This window comes from Furipterus horrens, unplaced genomic scaffold (assembly GCF_987537825.1).
Source record: "Furipterus horrens unplaced genomic scaffold, mFurHor1.1.pri manual_scaffold_7, whole genome shotgun sequence".
Classification (NCBI taxonomy): Eukaryota; Metazoa; Chordata; class Mammalia; order Chiroptera; family Furipteridae; genus Furipterus; species Furipterus horrens.
Genome location: NW_028327177.1, coordinates 85,371,530 through 85,387,228, shown reverse-complemented (window position 1 = coordinate 85,387,228; position 15,699 = coordinate 85,371,530). Strand labels below are relative to the sequence as shown.

The following is a 15,699-nucleotide window of genomic DNA, read 5'->3' as shown; positions in this document are numbered from 1 at the left end:
TTTCATGAAAAGGTATACAGGCAGGACACAGTTAAGAAACAAAGACTAAAGAGTTGTCATCAGCTTAGAAATGCTCTGGAAAATAAATGAGGGCCACTTGCCAATAATTTGACTGTGAAATACAAAAATGAAAAACCTATACTGCGAACATACACATACCTATATCCCACATCACATTTTGACAGGGCAAGAAATAAATGGCCCAACATTTATTGTTTTTACAGGAATATGACAACCTCCCAAAGAAGAGAAACAGAATGTCTCTCCCTTCACATAAAAAACAAATTACAGATGGGAAAAAAAATTAACTACTCTCAGAGCAAGATTCAATTAAAAAAATATGTCTGGCTTGGACAGGGAAAATTCCAGGCATAGAGTATTTTCATAGAAGTTGGTCCTAAAGGAAAGATTTGAGTGCTGCAAAAGCCTGTGGAACTTTGCATGGCTTGTCATATTTTCTCTGTAATAGTAAACAAGAATTTCCACCTCCTTGGCTCATGGTTTTCTCCTAACTGATTCTGCAAGGTGTTGTTATGCTTTTAACAGTGTGTTTCCTTTCAGAAAATCACATTGTATAATAGTTTCATGATAGATACTGAATAATAATTAATCCTGTCAAACAGCAATATTCTAATGTACAGTGCTTTACCAAAGACTGTGTGTGTGTGTGTGTGTGTGTGAGAGAGAGAGAGAGAGAGAGAGAGAGAGAGAGAGAGAGAGAGAACACATGATTAAACAATAGGATGAAACTGTGGAAAAGAAGATCAGAGGCAGCTTGTCACATGCCATGTCCCATGAAATGCTGCAAGGACAGCACAAATGGCATTATTTAAAGAGAAGGCAACACTAACTCTGGGATATCCGGTTTTACCTTCAGAAACATTAAGTAGGAGCCATTGTCTTTGTGTTGTTCAAATGTTGAAGCCAACAAGAAGAACCTATGAAAGTTACACGACTTTTCAGCTATAACTTCTGCACATGTTCCCCTCTGCCTTGTCACCTTTCATCCACTTTGTCCAGAGTATCATTAAGGGTTTCTAGACATCAAGTTCTGGATCTTGTTATAATGCTCCAAATGGCTGTCAGTAGACAGGAAAGGAGTTCCAATAGTCAGGCTTGAACTGTGAAATAAATACAGTCATTTGGGTTTTATCTAGCTGTTCCATTTGTCTTATCATTCATTCTTCAGTTGACATTGTGACCCTTGGAAAACCTAAGAAAGCATTTCTTCAGTTCTTTACCCTTGATCTCAGGGCAGCAGGGCCTTTATTCTCTGTCCCTTCTTGCCCTTTGGAGATAATTGCCTACATTTTGGTGCCTATATTACATATGTTTCAGCCTGTTCTCCAAACGTTAAATGTTTGGGATTAAAATAGTTTCTAAGAAGCATTTTCAGCCTTTCCTTGAATGGCCAATCTATGGCTCTGTACAGAAAGGAAAATACTGAGCATTAAAAACAAAATGAGGATAGTCAGAAGGAGATAATAGATAGCACATTACTATATGTGACAGAAGTAAAGAAGCAAAAAGAGAGAGAGAAAAACCCCAACAATTTATTTATTTTAATGGTTTAACCATGATGACCATTTGAGATCTTAGTAAAGGTTAAAGGAATATAGGCTTGTGTCAAGAAGTAAGAAAAAATTGTAGAAAAGCTTTACCATGGAAATTATATTAGATCATTGTTATTGTTTATGCAACTAGATTGAGAGTCAATTTAAGTATTACCACAATACATTATTTGTAATCAAATATTAATCAAAGTAAGAAATGATGTAATAAATCATGATGAGGATGATTACAAAGCTAGGAGTTGGACTGAGATCTGCAAGATCCAGCTCTCTTAATATTATGCTAATGAAGGGGTGGGTCAAACTCTATCCAGATAGTTGTCCTATTTCTGTGGGTTGGGATGGAGTGTGACTTGGCTACTACTTGGGAAGGGAGAATTATAGTAGTAAAATATAACAAACAACCTCCACCACAACTAATTTCAATTTTTTAAAAAATCCTATGAAGTTGATGTACAAATTTTCATACCCATATTACAGATGAGAAAAACAAGGCACAAAGAGAGAGGTTAAGTGACTTTCCAAAGGTTACACAATTGATAAATGGTGGTCCAAAGATTTAGACCAAAGCAGTACATCTCATTAGAATCCCTTCAGTCTCATCTCTATGACTGAGCTGGGAAAGTTGTAGCCTTTATACAATGTACCACTTCAGAAGTAGGCATTTAGCCACCCATGTGTTCAACAAATACATACAAAGGACCCACTATGTTAATGCCAGGTGTTAATGCTGGACACTGGGTCAGGGGGTATTGATAAATAAGCAGACAAAACCCCTGCTCTTTTGGAATTAATAATATGGTTGGGGAGGTTGGTGGAAAAATTCAGGCTGCCTACAAAGCTTTGGAGGAAAGTATACTGAAGTAGGTCTAGAAGTTTAACATGCCTCAGAATTGACAAGAGAGCTTATTAAAACAGGGATTTCTGGACCTCATCCCCAGAGTTTGTGGAGATGTGTTTAGACTCCTGAATTTGCATTGCTGACAAGTTCCCAGATGAAGCTGATACTGTTGTGATAGGAGCTATGCTTTGAGACCATTGCTCTAAGGGGTTATTTGGTGGGTGAAAAACATTTATGTTGTATTGTACACTTGTTAGAGGTTATCTTCTACTTATAAAAAAAGAGTCACTAACCTATATAGATATAATTTGAGGCCTGCCAATATCTCTTACCCTGTCTTAAAACATCAACAGGCTCTCTAGCATAAGTAAGACATCCAGCCACCAATAGCCATTCACACATGGGATCCAACAGGATAAATAAATTAGCTAAGTTTTGGTACCATAGATTTGAAAAGAAAGTAAAATATGAGGCCAGAATGTGATGTATTGAGTACATTTTTGAGGAATGAGAGGGTAATAAGATATTGACACTAAAAAGTTGGAGTGCTAATGAGAAGAGAATAATTGCAGGGAAATTTTCTACCCATCAATCCAAGAAACAGTTTCATTCTTACTGATAATGATATACTATCATTTAATTGACATGATGACTAAAATTGCCTCCAATTTCTTGGGTCTGGCTTCAACATAGTTAAAAAAAGACCTAAGTTATTATTGTCTATAAAAGTGGGATTTTTCAGGTTCATGCCCTTCTTGTCTATTGAAAAGATTCATGGCAATAGTGAAAAAAAGTATTTGGAAAGGGTCAATTTCTTTGTAAAACATATCTGGATATAAAAAGCAGTATTATTCATGAGCAAAACAATTATATATGTATGTATACACACACACACACACACACACACATATATATGAATATTTTTCAAAAGAGAGTGGATAGAACAGGAAGGTTTCCAATGCAGAAAGGAGTAGCATGTTTGGCATTTGGCTGACCTTCCTTCCAGATCAAGCAGAATGAACTTCTAACACCAAGGATGTCATTTTGTTGTGCTCTGTTGAACTCCTGCCAATCAATGACTTTAGCCAGTGCTTAAGTCATGAAGAGCATAACTAGTTGGATAAATAAATATCTAACCTTAAAGATAAATGCAAGTCATTTGGAAAGTCATTTAGGAGTTTGTCATTCTATAATATCAGCTATGTGGTTACCTATTCTTTGTCTTGGCCCAGATGATTAAAAGCTAGTTAGTTTTGTAAGTAACTGAGTTCTTAAACTGACGCCCCACAGGCCAAATCTGACCAATAGATGTGATTGTTTAACTTGAATATTATGGTCCTTGTTGCTGTGCCTTTAAATGTTGAGCTAGAAAGCCTTAAATGGAGATTTCCTCTCCTTTGCAAACTTGTCCACAGCTCTGCAATATCTTTAGCCTGGATGGATGATGCCTTTAAGTTACAGGCCAATCCCCTAGAGAGACTTGAGGTTTTAACCCCTGCTATATAATTTACAAAATCTCCGTTCAACTCCAGCATTACTTTCTAAGTACATCATGTTTTTTCTTCATTTTACTAATGAAAGGACAGGTTTTTTTCTATAAGAATTTTAATTGTTCTTGGATGAGTGATAGAATACTATAATATATAAAACTTTTGGAAGAAATAAGTTTCTCAGAAAGAGTGCAGAATTATCTTGCTGTATGATTCATAGTATGGTCCAGATTATTGATCTGTTTTCAATAGGCTTGGTTATTTTGAGCTGATTAAATGAAATGGCAACATTGGGAAGTGTCTTGATTTTAGAAAAATGGGTATATCATCACCAGACATGAATTAGCCCAGAGAATACATTAAGTTTTAGGAGGTTCACAGAGTGGGGTCAAAAAAATTTTTTTGAGAAGCCTCAGAGAATGTGAAATGCCTCAACGCATGTTTATTTTTATTTTGCAGCAAATAGGAAATATACTACAGTAAGAGCAGAATTACTGATTCAAATACAGCTGGAGATATTGAAACAGAAATTAATTCTACTTACCTAACTCTTAAAATTGGTAAAAAATCAAGCAAGGGTGGAAAGTTGGCACCCAAAGGGAAATAGAATGGTGATATTAAGAATCTGACCAGCCCTGGCCAGGTGGCTCAGTTCATTGAAACTTTGTCCCATAAAACAAAAGGTTGCGGGTTCCATGCCTGGTTAGAGCACGTGTCTGCCTGGGTTGCAGGTTCAGTCCCTGGTCAATGATGCACAAGAGGCAGCCGATGGATGTTTCTCAATCCCTTCCCCTCTTTCTAAAATCAATAAGCATGTCCTCAGGCGAGGATTTAAAAAAAGAAGAATATGTGACCAGTCACTTGTAGGTCATTCACATACAAGCACAGCAAAACCTATAAGTGGCAAATGTCACTAATTAGGAGTAACTGGGATGGAGGACACTCGGAATCACTGAATTCCAAAATGTGGAATTTTTAAGGAGATGCAGTGGTACTGTTTACAATTGCAAAGACTAACAGCAAATGACTTTCCAAGTACAGCAAGTTCCCACTGGAGCCATTCAGGGGTAAAACCATTAGTAGTCGGCACTTTCATTATAGATCAGAGGCTGCAGCTCAGGTTGTATCAATCACTGTATAACAGTTTGATGTTGCAAAGCTAAACATATCTCCTGCTATCTTACCTATGCTGTTTATGTGACCATTTTCTTCAAAGATGATAGGAAGGCTTATTTTTGCCCAGCCTATTTCCAGAGTGACAAATTTCACAGTATTGGTTGTTCAATGTATTAGAACTCTCCCAATGATCTTAAAACTTTTTGTTGTTACAAATGGGAAGAGGCTGAAAATTAAAACAGGTACGTGTGTATGTTTTTTGTGTGTATGTGTGTGAAACCTAGTCTTGTCATCTTCTATACTGCTATAACTTTTTGATTGAATAGACTGAATTCCAGGAGGCAAATCTGGCTTCCAGCTGTTCATTCTGTGAGTTTCCTCCTTGGGTATATTGGACAGCTGTGGGCATCTCGACCAGGGCCTCTCCTCACTAATGAACATGCTGGTAACTTTTAAGCTAATAGAGAATTCATCTGGAGGCTCAGTTTGACCATTGTATACATCCATAAAACTATTTTAGATGGGAGAATTGTATTCATGGTCAAACCTATTTCACCATAAGCTCTTAAACAAACAAAAAGAGACCTTAATAGAATTGCCAAGTCCAAAGTGCTTGTTTAATTCCATTCCCCAGTACTTATGAAAGAGAAGACTAATTCATGATTGTTGCGAATGTCTTTGTACATTTAGTTGGGGTCAGTGTACAGATGGCTTGCTCAGAGATCCTGGGGAAGAGTGTCTGAGACCCTCTAAGAAGGAAAGAAAAGAACTTGCCTGGAGTACCTTCTCATTACCAGGTCCTGAATGATAAACTTTATGCTTATAATACGTAAAATGTCACCTTCTCAGTGGGCCTTTGCTGACCATCTTATTTAAAATTACACCCCCTCCTCCTTAATTACTCCCCTTAGCATTTACCACTATGCACTATAAAATTTACATGTTTTATTTATTTTCTGTCTTCTTTCATTAAAAGCTACATGAGGGAAGAAATTTTACCTGTTTCTCACTGGTGTATCTCCGGTGCTTAGAATTGTCTGGCAGTCAATAGATACTCAACAAATCTGTATTGAATAAGTGAATGAATGATTAAAAATAAATATCTGTGGATACAATTTCATTATCTTGTGTGCCAAAGGACCGTGCTTCAGGAGGACCTGTAGAGAGAGCCCTACATCTTCCATTTATGAGCTAAATAGCCTTAGTCAGGGGAAATCTCCTTGAGTATCAGCTTCTTCATCCATGAAAGGCAGAACCTGATAGTTCATTCCCCATAAGGTTGTTGTAATGATTAAAAAAAAAAAAGACTCATGCCAGAACACCCTTTGTCATGGTCTTTGGCACATTGTAGGTGTTCCCAAAGTTGTTGGCTGTTAATACTGCTGTGTTCTTTATTTCTTAACTAGAAACTAATGCAGAATAACAATTCAGTGAATATACAGAATTCCACACCTACTTATTTTTCTCCCATCTTCTCTAAGAGCTCTGACACAAGACTAAGAAGAAATTGTTTGGTGAAGAAGCTGCTTTATACTTGCTCATGTGTTACAAATTCCTGTCTTGGGGTTTAGGGAGTAGAGAGGGCCTCCTAGACATGACCCCATGAAAGGCAGTGTGTAGCAGCTGGCCAGCCTGCCTTAGAGTTGTGTGCTTTGTAAGTCAGTAGGGCATTTGGGTCTCAGGCTCTTCACTCTGTTACCTTCCTGAAGTCTGAAATACACTTTAAAAGCAATTATTTTGCTTCTATCTTCAGGAAGGAGGATGTGAAGAGAGGCCTAACTGAGGCGAAGCTTGTATTCAAGGCATGCCAGGTACTGGGATGGATGATGCCCGGATAACAATGGAAATGGATGTAAAACATAACCTGGGGTAGACACATGACCATGCCTACACAGGGCTCACCCCTGCTTCATAATCCAGTGGCAATGGAACCACAACATGCAAACACAGGGACCCAGAGTTTCAGAAGAAAGGAAGGCTCAGTAATATCTGGTATTCAGGGTTCCTGGAAATAATGGTAATATCTTAGCATTGTGTTGCAGTGGGGTTTTGTGGGTAGAAATGCTTCCAAATGATGCCAATTTACATACTTCCCATTTTCTGTGTTTAATTGCTTGGTTGGAATTAACAGTAAAAGCTAGTTTTTAAAGCACTTATTCTATGTCTAAGTACATACTTGGTCCTTTCAATAACCCATTGAAATAGGAAGTACTTATTCATGTACCCATTTCACAGATGGGGGTTTAAAGAGCTTAAGTCACTTGCCTGTGGTCATAAAGCCAGTAAGTGGGATAGTCAGAATTGACACCTGAGTCTGTCTGGTTTCAGCTCCTGCACTATTCGACACCCTGCTCTACACCACAACACCACCAACTAAATTAGATCACCTGTGACATTTTCACAGCTCCTTGTACTTTTTCTTCATAGCGTTGTACTTAATTTGTAAATAAATATACTATAAGTATGTTATTATGCCCAATACTTGACTCAGTACTAAACAGCATATAGTATTCCCTCACTTATTGCGGGTATTATGTTCCAGACCCCCCTGCGAAGTAGGAACCTTACATTTATTCTACACTCTTTTTTGTTTGTTTGTTTGTTTTTATTTTTTGATTATTATCTTTTAATATGTTTTTATTGATTATACTGTTACAGTTGTCCCAATTTCCCTTCCCTCTGATCCCCTCCACCCGGTGGCCCCCCTCTCTCCAGGTGTCCCTCCCCTTTTAGTCCATGTCCATTGGTTGTGCATATAGTTCTTCTCAACCTCTTCCTGTCTACTCCATTCCCCCCTACTATGCTTCTTAATTCCTGTACCATCTCCCTCCCTTACCCCCTTACCCCTCCCTGCAGACCTCCCCCCAATATGGTCCCCATACCTATAGTTCTTTTTCCACTCTCGTTGCCTATTTAGCTTGCCTTTGTTTCAATTCCCTAGCTTCTGTTGTTGGTTCTTGTGTTGCAGTTTTCATTTTAATGTTCAAAGTTTTGATCCTCCTGTTTCTAAACCAGTCCCTTTAACATCTCATAGAATAGTGGTTTGGATCTAATGAACTCTTTCAGTTTTATTTTGTCCTGGAAGCACTTTCTCTGCCCTTCTATTCTGAATGACAATTTTGCTTGATAGACTATTCATGGCTGTAGGTTTTTGATTTTCATTTCTTTGAATATTTCTTGTCAGTCCCTTCTTGCCTGCAGGGTCTCCCTTGAGAAGTCAGCTGATAGTCTAATTGGGACCCCTTTGTACATGATTCTTTTCTTCTCTCTTGCTGCTTTTAAGATTCTCTCTTTATCTTTAACTCTTGACATTTTGATTATAATGTGTCTTGGAGTGGTTTTCCCTGGGTCCAATATTTCTGGAACTCTCTGTGCTTCCTGGACCTGTAAGTCTATTTCCTTCCCCAAGTTCGGGAAGTTCTGCTTTATTATATTTTCATATAAATTTTCAATTTCTAGTTCTTCTTGTTCGCCCTCTGGCAATCCTATAATTCTTATGTTCGATCTCTTATAGCTGTCTCAGAGGTTTCTGATCCTCTTCTCACTTTCCTTGCTTCCTGTTTCCTCTCTCCGCACTGGTTGGCTGTTTGTTCCTTCTCTATGTTCCAGTTTGTTGATTTGAACTCTGGATTTTATTTCCTCACCATTTGTCTCATATGTGTGTTTGTTCTTTTCAGTATAAGGGGTTTTCGATCCTTTATCGTCTTTTTCCAAATCTTTTGTTAATTCTTTAAGCCACCTTATAACAATGGCTCTAAACTGAACCTCTGACAGGTTTCTTATTTGTTCATCTGTCAGATTCTTCATCTGTTGCCTGGTGAGCTGCATCACTGGGATTTCTATAGTTGTCTGCCTCATTTTGACAGATTTGAGTTTTGCTTTCTTGGGCCAGTACCTGTGTACTCATCACAACCCTGTGACCGGTGGCGATCTGCAACCTTTTTTGCCGCATTGTGGCCCTTTGTCACCACTACCCAGCAACCGGTGGCGATCCGCAACCTATTTCGCAGCGCTGTGGCGCTTTGTGTGGGGATGGGGGTCCAAGATGGATTCCTGCCGTTATTTTCCGCTAGGAGGCCAGGATCCATCCTCCCACCCTCTGGGCCTCACCGTCCGAGGCAATGCGGTGGCTGCTTTTCCCAGTGTTGGGGTCGGGAGCTGCTGTGGCTCGACTGCAGCCAGGATTGCTCTCCCTGCCACTGTCCCTGGTGCTACCGCAAACAGCACTGCCCACTTTCGCTCTTCTTACCTGCCCAACGAGCACAGCTGGTTTATAACTTCGTACGTTGGGCTTTCATGTAGTTTTATTTTCTGGAATTTCTAGTTATCTTTTGTTTTGAGGTAGTTGTATTCCTTTCTAGTTGTAGAGGGAGACTGAGTGTCTCAGTCTAAGCCTCCATCTTGGCTGGAAGTCTTATTCTGCACTCTTAAACCTACATAACTTTAACATACATATACAGTACTGCAAGATCCCACAATATAGCAAAAAATCCACGATAAGTAATTAAATATACATGTTTTTTTAAATCCCGCAGTACAGTGAGGCTGCGGTAAGTGAATTGCAATATAGAGAGGGACTACTGTATCTATATTTGTAGCACAGAGCACAGACCTAATTTATGACATAAGGTCAGAAAAAATCTGTTGAATATGTTAATAACTACAAAGTTGACATAAATTGAAATTTCAAGTTAAGATTGAAATTCAATTAGTTTTTAAAAATAAACTAAAAATACTCAAAACTCACTTATTCAGTGTAAAAATTATTTATGCAGGACAAAAATCAATGTGTAAGAGTTTCAAATAATCTTTCTCGTAGTTATTCTACAATAACATGAGAAATTCAAATAATTGTGCAATTTATCTTTTTATTATTTTACTTTTACACTAAACAGCTGCTGGTATAGAGTGAGACAAAAGTAGGTTTATAGTTGTGAGTACACAAGACACAGAATTTATTCTTGTATTATTATTTATTAATCATATTAGTTACCATACAAACAACTGTAAACCTACTTTTGCTCTATCCTGTATATATCCTTCTTGTACCCATTTACCTCTTTTAATTATAGTCCTTAGTAGGCACTCAACTAATATTTGTGAAGCAAGCCAATCAGAAATACTACTGATTACCTGTTGCTGATATTTTCATGAAAGTAAAAATGCTGGAGACTTTATAGCCATATACAATTTTTCCCTGAATTTAGAGGTTTTAATAGACAGTTAATTTGTGAATTTATAATGTTCACGACAGAACAGAGCAATGTCAACCCAATTCAGAGATGAAACTTGGTGGTCATGAACCCAGGCTAAAGAGAAATAGCTTGGCTGGCTATGTTTGGTTTTCCCAAACAAAGTCAGGAGGTAAACCACAGCTTCTGACCACATATTTAAACATTTGGAAAACCAGTTGAAATTGCTTACATGTAAACAGTAAGAGATTAATACTGTGTTTTTCAAACTTACTTTAATTAATTCTGTGAGATTTTACCACACAAAAAGTCAAAATAATTGTTCTCAGAAATAAACAAAAGGAAAGTAACAAAGTTAAAACTGATTGTTCTCAGAAATAAAAGAAAAGTAATGTAAAGTTAGCTTTCTCTCAGCAAACAAAATAAAACAACAACAACAAAAACCCAAAGCAGACTAAACAAACAAAAAACAAAAGAACAAAAGGATCTGGAAAGAATGGAATGGTGAAGAAAAGGGAATGGGGAAGTTTGTTGGGAAGAAGAAAGGGAAGGATTCCAGTGAAATAAACAGGAATAGCTGAATGAAATACATTGGGAGAGTCAGGGAACAGTCCAAGCTGGTACCGAAGAAGAGAATTCAGACTCCTGTCTAGTGAGCTAAACGCTGCAATAATCCAACTTTAATTATACATGAGTCTCATCTCTGCTATTTGTTTAATTTTATCCCCTCTGCAAATACAGAGACAGCTGTTTCCCTTTTGACACAATTATCTTTGTGTAGGAGGTTTTAAAATGTCCCTTTGAAAGGTTTGCAAAACTTACAAGAAGCCTGAGCATATTAAGTGACAGATCTTTTGGGCTTTAGACAAGGAAAGCATTTCACTCAGGGCTTGAATCTAAAAGCCTTGAACCTAAAGGTCAAAGGATCAGGGATAATGGAACAAAATACTTTGAGATTCAAATAGGACGAATTGCAGCACTTACTTGATATTAGAATTCAACAACCTGATCATTAGCTTAATTTTACTGGGAGTAAAAATTGACCCAAAAGTATCAACCATCAACCCATTTGCTGACCGACAACCAATCAGACTGTGATTATTGAGTTTTAACTAAAATATTGCTAATGGGCACTAAAATAAAAATTCAAGTAGATTTTGGACTACTAGTCAGTTTGGCCATGTTAAGTCAAGAGATAGAAATAGAAAATTGAGGAAGTTTGTCAAGTGAGAGAAAAGACCAAAAGACACAAGGGGAAAAGCCCATGAAGGGGATAGAGAGTGAATGTGTGGCTCCAGAGAGATAGAATCATCTTCCATTTCTAACTTTCCATCTCCTGCCTCATGAGGACTCAGTATCCAAATAATGACAAACAAGTATAATAATATTATTATTGAGCACATATCTAGGACATTGTATATACATTGCCTCATTTCATCCTCAAACAACACTATGAAGTAAGAACAATTTTTCCCACATTATAGATAACAATACTGAATCTTAAAGATGTTAAGTAATTTACTCACACATGTTTCATGATTAGTGACTGGTAGCAATAGGATTAAAACCCAGTTCTGTCTTATTCCAAATGTGACTCTAAAACTCAACTATACACTCCTGTTTGTATCCTTAAGTTACCTTCCTCTTTTCTTGAACAAGCTTGAGAATTTCTTTTTATAGAAATTAGTTCCAAATGTGACTCTAAAACTCAACTATACACTCCTGTTTGTATCCTTAAGTTACCTTCTTCTTTTCTTGAACAAGCTTGAGAGTTTCTTTTTATAGAAATTAGCTTGATCCCTGATTAAGACAGAAACAAAAAGTATAAGACATTGGGCAAGGAAGGAGCCCTTACTTGATACTGAGATTGTGACACAGAGGCAATTCTGTGGCTTAAAGCCCCATTTACAACTATGGAGACAATAGAATGATCAGTGGTTGCCACAGGTATGGGTGGGAGGGATGAATAGGTACAAGATTTTTAGGTCAGTGAAACTATTCCATACAATACTACAATGGCAGATACATGTAATGAAACCCATAAAATGTTTACCACTAAGAGTGAAGCATAATGTAAACTATGGACTTGGGGTGATAATGAGATGTTGGTTCATTGATTGTAACAAATGCACCACACTGGTGGGGGATGTTGATATGGGGAGGTTGTACATGTGAGGGGACGAGGGGTATACAAGAACACTCCATCCCTCCTGGTCCATTTTGTTGTGAAATTGAAACTGCTCTAAATATAGTTTATTAACTTAAAATTTTACTTTTGGATGTAAGAATTCAGTTTTTAATATTATTTTTCTCCTATACTTTCCTTATTTCTATAGTTTACATTCATCAAGTTGATTTGTATAATACACACTTCTTACTAAACTTGGTGTTCTATTGTTCCCTCCAAACAATGTTCTAACACTTTTTAAAAGATGTGAAGTAATTTAAGGTGATTTTTAAAACTGGGTAGGAGGAAAACAGGGAGAGTTATACCTTCAGTAATAAAGCAAACAAAGCTTCAGAAGTCAGATACTCATGCTTCTTACCAAGTAAATGTCAGAGGCCATTTACATTTGTCCAGTTCTTTATATGTATATCTTAAAAGCTGTCCAGATGCATTAGGTGAACACAGCACAACAATGGTCATGCTCTCTGCTCTGTATTTCACTTCGGTACATTGGATCACCTGAATATAAATGAAAGCCAGGGTGTTCATGTAAACAAGGCACTGGGTATGCTTTTTGAAGTAGCTCTCTAAAGATATTTTCTGTTCCACATATTAGATTTTCCACCTCTTTTCTTTGTTAAGACTTATGTTGGAGAGAAATTTGAAGGAAATGAAAGAATCATTGGCTCACTGTGCGACCTTGAGCCAGATACTTGCCTCATTAAATTGAAAGATTGAAATCCAGGCCCTGGCTGCTGTGGCTCGGTGGATTGAGCATCAGCCTGAGAGCCAAGTGTCACTGGTTCGATTCCCAGTCAGGGCACATTACTGGGTTGCACGTCAGGTCCCCAGTTGGGGGCGAGAGTGAGAGGCAACCACACAGTGATGTTTCTCTCCCTCTCTTTCTCCTTTCCCCTCCCTCTAAAAATAAAATAAATAAACAAACTAACAAATAAATAATTTTTTTAAAAAAGAAAGATTGAAATCCATATTATTTATATGACAGGGTAAAATAATATAGTAGTCACCTTTTAGCCCCTGGGGAATATATGTTCCAAGACCCCTTGTGGATGCCTGAAATCACGGATAATACCAAACCCTATATATGAGGGAGGACCCCCAAAACCAAAATTATCTCCTGGAGACTGGGCCCTTTGTAGCACAGGCTTCCCCTGCTAGGTGGGTATTCTAGGAACCCATTTGTGTCAGTGTTTCAGCTGGTGTTGTAAGTGGCTGTGGCTGGCTTCAGTGAACCTTTTTTGAAGACTCTTTCAATGCATCTGACCATTTCATGATGGGTGATTTACAAATGCATCTGCCCACACTGCGCTGAGGGTTCAGCAGTTTTTGACAAAAAACAGCATGACCTTTATGCTCCATTCTCCCTATTCACCCAATCTCACTCCAAGTGACTTTTTTTTTTTGTTTCCCCAGATGAAAAAAGTCCTCAAAGGGGAACATTTTGCCAATGTGGAAGAGGTAAAACAAAGAAGTGCAGAAGCACTAAAAGGCATCAAAATCAATGAGTTCAAAGCTGTTTTGAGCAGTAGAAAAAAATGTCTTTATAGGTGTATTGCATCAAATGGAGAGGACTCTGAAGGTGACTGAATTTTACACATGTAAGTAGGAATAAATACACAATGTTTTATAAATAAATTCTAGGTATTTTTAGGGTCCCTCATTGTATACTATGTTCTTTCCTATATACACTTAGTTTTCACTTAAAGGAAGCACTTTACAGCTTCTCTTTGGTGTATGCAAATTGCCAGCATCACTACTCTTGCCCATTGGGGCCATTATTAAGTAAAATAAGGAATTTTTAAAAACAAGACAGTGATACCACAGCAGTTGATCTGTGAATAATGGGCAGGGAGTGTATACAGCATTGATACATTGGGAAAAGGGATGGTTCACTTCCCAGGTAGGATGGACTTGGATAATTTGAGATTTTATCATACAACTCAGAATGCTATGCAATTTAAAACATGAACTGTTTATTTCTGAAACTGTCCACTTAATATTTTCAAACCACAGTAACTGAAATCAAGGAAAGCAAAACTGCAGATAAGGGGAGACTACTGTAAGAAGATTGACTGAGGTAGAGACAACATGGGCTAGCATTAGGGTCTTCAAATGTTTGTGGCATTTGTTGAATAATGTTGAGAATTGTTGCAAGGGAGCACTACTTGAAACTCCACTTTTGCTGAATGAAGAAACCACATGTGTTTCCTGTGTGTGGCACTTGCTTTCTGCTGTAATCTTTACAATCTCACAAGTTGCACTCTAAGTTGTGTTCCTGAGATTCACAAAGTAACAGAAGATGAGGGAAAGCAAGATTCCTGCCTTAGAATCTTCAGCCTCAGGCCTCGTGCAAATGGGGGGCAGGTTCACTCAGCATAGTGGTGGGGGGATGACAGGGAGGCTGGCATTGCCGTTGGGTCCCAGCCGACACAGCAGGTGCTGGCCTGCAGTGAAGAGGATGTGTTTCTCCCCTTTTAACTGGGAATTCATGATAGGTTCCTTGTCCAAATCTTACATTCTTCTGTTTGTAATATCAGAGGCAAGTTTTTCATAACCTATTTAAAGGTACATATACATTGATATGAAAAAACATTTCCTAAAAGAATAATTTTAAAACAAATGAAAATTTCAACAAAGAATATGTAGTAGTCCATGTTCTCCTACCCCCAGCAATTGAACAGCCTACTTCTAAGGAGGGATACCCAGCTTGAGAACACTTGTTGTAATTTGTGATCATCAGCTTCTCATGAAAGGAAAGAAAATAACAAGGCCAAACCAAGGTGTCTCACAACCAAAGTAGAATATTTTATGGCAACAGGGTGGGGTTTGGGTGCATGAAGTTAAAGAGCAAAGGTCATAACTTATATCCAAAGGGGGACTGAGATCATCCCCCATCAGGATCACTATGTGGGCAGTGGCCATCAAGGCATAGTGACAGAGTGGACAGAAAAACCCAAAGATGAATGAAGGTATCACAGTGAGCAGAAGGTTGTCCACAGCATCTACAAGAGCCTGAGCAGTTCTGTAGATGCATTGCTACTAAATGATGCCAGTACTGAGGAATGGAGGAAGCTCAGGCATCAAATGGCATGTGATATCTGAAAGAGTGATAGTAAATGGAAGTACAAGAGCTAGTGAGAGAGGGAAAAGGAGTAACTAATGACAAAGGAAAATCACAGAATTTGTCATCCAAACAAGGCCAGGATAATTTTGGGAACGTGGGCACTGTTAATAATTATACCAGGCATAAACTGGACTGTTTTGTGCAGCCTGGGACATAGAAGATCTCTACAAAAAGCAA

At 38.0% G+C, this 15,699-nt stretch overlaps 1 pseudogene across 1 annotated transcript in view; it reads left to right on the top strand.

Annotated features, from left to right (window-relative positions):
- The window catches only part of LOC150004735 (ferritin light chain-like), a 47,176-nt pseudogene extending 33,188 nt beyond the window's left edge, over positions 1-13,988 (top strand). Inside the window, exon 2 of the transcript XR_016512309.1 lies at positions 13,812-13,988. The product of XR_016512309.1 is annotated as a ferritin light chain-like (transcript). The remainder of the gene's footprint in view (positions 1-13,811) is intronic.
- Positions 13,989-15,699: the final 1,711 nt, after the last annotated feature.